The sequence below is a fragment of the Nicotiana sylvestris genome, chromosome 8 (assembly GCF_000393655.2).
Source record: "Nicotiana sylvestris chromosome 8, ASM39365v2, whole genome shotgun sequence".
Lineage (NCBI taxonomy): Eukaryota > Viridiplantae > Streptophyta > Magnoliopsida > Solanales > Solanaceae > Nicotiana > Nicotiana sylvestris.
Window position 1 is genome coordinate 8474206 of NC_091064.1, and position 6000 is coordinate 8480205.

Here is a 6000-nt window from a genome sequence, read left to right on the forward strand (position 1 = left end):
ATATGAACCTACAAAATTTCAATCCAATCGAATCCAAAAACAAATACCGGACACCAATGAAATACAAAGGAAAAAAAAGAGAAGAATCAATAGTGAAAAAACGACAGTTCGATGAATAGCACATTCCTTAAGATAAGGAAGCAATTAAGATAAGGATCATATTGATATAGATAGAAACAAAGACAGTTCACTGTGCAGTCACAATAAATTAACACTAGGAAAAAAACAAAAGAAGTATATTGATAAAATTAAGGCAGGCTGGAGCTGGCTGGCTGTCTAGCTGAGACTTTGAACTGCGCAAACTTGTGCATGTGCCCTACACATTCTGAAACCCTTTTAAATTCTGTATTTGTTACTATCCAATGTTTATATTCTACTCACTTTATTATATTATCAAGAATTATCATGGAATAAATAATTAATGTTTCCTTACAGCTTATTTTTTGGACGGTTGTTATCTGTCGTATTGTATCGTATTGTTACTTTAAATATAATGTTTGTTTTGATTGTTACTTAAATTTTATTATTTTGTATGGTTAAATTCCTCCTTACGTAACAACAAAAAGTACCACTTTATGGAACGACCGGTTTAGTGTGGTCGCGTTGTTCCTTTATTTTTTTCTCTTATCTTGACTTTACATATTATTAAATAATCCTATTTTATCCTACCTTTTTATATAATAATTAATCTACCTCATACCTTACTTTTTCTTTCTAATATTACAAGTTTATTCTTCATATTATTGGTGCATGACATCATGAGACGACGGAAAATAATACAATCTATCCAAACATTGCATATATACATCAAAATAATATAGTACAATACAGTACAATACAATACTGAAACGATACATGACAACAATCAGATATATTCCAAGGTTCGTGTTTTGAAAATACTTAAACCCTTAATAAGGAACGTTTTTTCAATTAATGAGCCTTACATAACGCGAATTTAACTTCAGATTCCTTTGGCTAATGGGCACACTGAAGTCTAATTTCGTAAAGTAGGGGCGGGGCGGCCCTTTCATAAAGCAAGTAAAGCAACTAATTTAGGCCTCATATTTGTGGGGAGACCAGTTTTTGTTACACCTAGTAGACTATGTAACTGCTATGATTTCTGCCAAGGAAATTGCACTTGAAATGAATATCGAACCCGAATTTCGTAAGAAATGTGTGATATACAGGAAGTGACAATGTGTGATATAATGAAATCTCAAAAACTTTCGAAGAGTCCTTTAGAGTTGATTACTTTGATACATAGTAGACAAAGCTATTTTTTCACTTCAAAATAGATTTGACCAATTCGAAGCATATGAAAATATTTTAAATTTTCCATTTAGCAATAAAAACTAAAATCACTAGATGATGAAAATTTGAAAAAATATTGCCTCAATCTTGAATGTTCCTTAAAGCATAATAATCAATTCGATATTGATGGTTTAGATTTATTTTCTGAATTAAAAGTATTAAGGAATATATATAGTAAAATTAGAAGATGTAGTAGCAGTTTAAATACACTCAATCAAATATAAATATTTGATTCTTTTCCAAATGTTTATATTGCTTATAGAATAATGTTAATAACTCTTATTACCTTTGCTTCAGCAGAAAGAAGTTGTCAAAATTATAATTGATAAAATCTTACCTTATAACATCAACAACATCTCAAGAAAGATTAAATGGATTAGCTATATTGTCAATTGAGAAATACTTATTAGGAGTTATTGGTTATAAGAAAATTATTAATTACTTTGTATTTAAGAAAAATTTCAAAAATAGACTTCAAATAAATAATTTTTTTTTACAAAATTAAAGTCTCTCATAAAATTTGGCTTTAGGCCACAATATTCATCGGACCGCCCCTGAGTATGGGATTTAAATTCTTCCTTTCTTTTTTTGTGCCATAATAATATAAAGAAGCATTACCCAAATTTGGACCAGAAATGGAAATGTAGGGTGGGGAGTGGTTTCAGCAAAATTATTCAGAACGACCCCTCTGTCTAAAATGCACAGAGGAAGGATGACAGAGTGCTTGTCATTGAAATCACAAGCAGACAGAAGAGAGTAAATTTCTTGAATTTTGTATTAAGTACATTTTCGTCAGCACTTTTATTTTATTTGATATGACGACGACATGAGTTGAGCGTAAATTCATATAGTTGATCTCAACTTATTTGGGATTGATGCGTAAATATTGTTGTTGTACATCCTCATCTATTTTGTAGAACAACAAAGTTGGTGTAATGCTCCTCCAGAAGGGGCGGTGGCACGTGGTCTGAAGCGGTGTCACCAAATACCACTTCGTCGGAAAGATTTACTAAATATGTATTTGTGGATAATATAAATATCAAATATATAATACAAATGCAAAGAAATGACACCACTTAACATGAAAGTTGGTTTTGGTTTATTGGTTCAACACTTACAATTTATTAGAGAAGACATCGGATTGAATCCAATAGGATACTTCTTTTTAATTCTATAAATTTCGTCTTTTTTTCTTGAAAAGTATTGAAATCAATAAGGGTTGAACTTTCGATCCCTTATCCGAAATGGCAAAATTAAATCATTTGAGTTGACAAATAATTATTGACAACAAGTAATATAAGATCATTCTAGAATGGGATTATTCGAACAATCTTTAAGCCTTAAATTTGGAAAAATTGGTCGAGCGGTTACAGTAGTGTACTTGAATTGTATTTCTTTATATATGATATCATTATAGTGATTTTTTTATTTTTTAACTTTTTTAAATATCGACACCACTTACACAAAATTTTGCATACGCTCATGTCCTCCGGCTCTTTCTTTCTCCTACTTGATAGCAATGAAAAATGGTAATATGAAACTCAGACGACTATTGAAAACACTGATATCCGACTAATGTTTTCTTATATGATTTTAAACAATTTTCACATCTTGATCTAAGTTGATTTAGGCTCAAGATTTATTTTTTAAGATGGTATATCATAACATTGTTATTTGTTCAATGTTGAGCACTCATAACTATATTGTTTTTGCGCTCCAAAATTCCAACCTTTTATGTCCACTTTGTTTTTCTTTTTTGACAGTTATCTACAAAAAAAAGAATCACACAATCCAAAACAAAAAGCATGATGGACTGTAAAGCTTTTAATGATCAAAGGTAACTATATTTTTCCAGTGGAATACACAAAAATTTTCGTAAGTGGTGTCATTATCTGAAAAAAAAATAATAAATGAATAAATTATTGTAACAATAAGTAGTATTACTTTTTTATTTTTATACTCAATGTATTAATTTTATTTATTATTTATATACATATTACCAAAAAATGGACGAAGCGGTATTACATGATGCCACGCAAGGTGCGAATTCTCCAATGAAGGGGAAAAGATTAATTATTTTCTCCTAATAATACTAGAAGCAGTCTCTTATTTTCTCGTGCAAGATTTTTAATGGTTGCTCAGTTAATACTACTAGGGAGCAAAGTAATTCGAGTTTCCGTAGATATAAATAGAGGTCTCACTACTGAAGGTTGTAGACTTGTAATTGATGAATAAGATCCATTCATTCTTAATCAGTAGTCTAGGTTCGAATCGTATGAATAAAAAGAAAATCATAGTAGAAAGTTTTTGTCCTTTAATGGACTTTATGCAGGGGCGGATGCACGTATAACGAAGCGATGTCACGTGACACTGCTTTGTCAAATTTTTTTAACCAAATATCATACAAATAATACAAAATTTTTATCAAACACGATATATATCAAAAAGAGTGACACTGCTTATTTGAAATTTTGAACTCCTGACCTCCTATAAAGGAAAATTTCTCATAACCAGCAGGCCAACATCCAATCAAATCTATATTATATTAAAAGGAGAGTAGTATGCATTGTGGTTAAACCAAGTGGCAAGCTAAAATGAAGTCACTTGGCAATTTTAGGACAACATTAATAATTAAAAATTATAAATGGAAACATAATTAATGAAAGTAGTTTACTAAATCTTATACATAATCCAAATAGTTCTTAGACAAATCCAATCTTTATATCTATATTTATATTTATATGTATATTTCTCTCTCTCTCTCTCTCTCTATATATATATATATATATATATATATATATTGATTCACTCATAGATTTTCTTCTATATTAGCTAGAAATATGGAGGTAAAAAATTAATTAAAAAACTAGAATAAAAAAATAAAAAATATAGAAAGACATAAATTGAGATAAGCTATTGACTATTTGTACTTTGGAGCTATAAAATAAAACTAAAATTTACTTACGATATTAAAAATTTATTGAGTTTAAAAATTAAATAAATTCAAGCAGCAAATTAAGATCTTACATAAAGCATACAAATTATTTATAAGGTAAAAAAATTAAATAATCAAGAAAAAATATTTTAGTAACAAGATTAACAAAGTCATATTAATATTGATAAATCATGCAAACAAATATTTTATACGTAAATATTACTGCAACATTTAGATATAATATGTTCAAATAATTAAGAAATATTTTTCTATGATTAATATTTGAATTGAGTGCAGTTAGTTTAAGTTTGAAAGCATAGCATAATATTTTGAAAATGCGGTCCAATTTACAACATAGAATTATAAGAATTATTTAAATTTAAGATGAGATTTTTTTTATTTCATAATTTGTTTTTTGAAAATATCATGTAAAGAAATAAAATAGTAAAACTATTGTTACTATATTTAGATATAATGTGTTTAAACAATAACGAAATATTTTTCTATGATTAAATTAAAATTTTAAAAATATAAATTAATTTATAATATAGAAAATTTTACTAATGATAATTAAAAATTAAATTTGTATTCTAAAGCTAAAAAGAAAAGAAAATTTAACTGCATCTAATACAAAAATAATTATAAGAGAACTCAATGTATTTGGAACGTAATAATCAAATAACTTATGTATTAATATTTTAGACTAATTCAAAGTTAAAATAAAATATGATATTATTTTGGTTATAGGTAAGTTATTAATATAAAAACTATTTAAAATATAGTAGGGAAGAGATGTATAAAAAATGAAGGTAGTGTGATTTATACTTTAATTAATTGAAAAATAAGTAAATTAAATAATTAAATTATATTTAAAAATATCACTGATAAATTTAAATGATTAAAAAATTCCGAATAAGAGGATATAAGTATAAAAATATACCAAATTTCTAAAATATTTATATTATTAAAGACTATTAAAAATATAATAAGCAAGATATTAATTAAATTATTAAGCTAATAAAAAATTATATGACAGTATAATAATATTAAATAATAAATAATACAATAACTATAAGAAAAGAACAAAAATAAAAAAGAATTTGCATAAAATAATGTGATGAATAAGACATATTTGACTTTCAGTCAAAAATAAAGTGATAATAAGAATTTTCTTAAAATAATATGATATAATGTGCTCAAACAACACAGATCACAACATGACATATTTAGTATTTTTTAATATTGACACTGAAACGAAATACAAGTACTAAAATCAAAAGATTAGGTTGCTACAAAAAAAATAAAAGTTGTCTACTATGAGATTTTTATATTAGTTTCATATCTTGCTTCAAAATTAATATCTAATGTTATATAATTTTTATATGAAAGGTTTATATTTTAAGGTTATTTGCACATAATTCAAACAACCTAGATTACAATTTGACATAATTTGTGCCCGCGCATCGTGCGGGTACTAATACTAGTCTATACTAAGGAGAAAATAAATACTCTCTAGCTCCGTTCATATTTACTTGTCATGTTTCATTTTTAGAGAGTCTGAATAAACTTAGGCCAATATTTTAACATGTATTTTTTACCATATTGATATGAGAAAAATTACAATTATAGTACTTTTCATATAGTTTCCGAATATCTAAATTTTTATTTTAAAATATTAAAAAAATTAATGTAATTTAGCTTCAAAAGGTAGTCAATTGGATTCTCAAAAAGCATAACATGACAAGTAAAAGTAA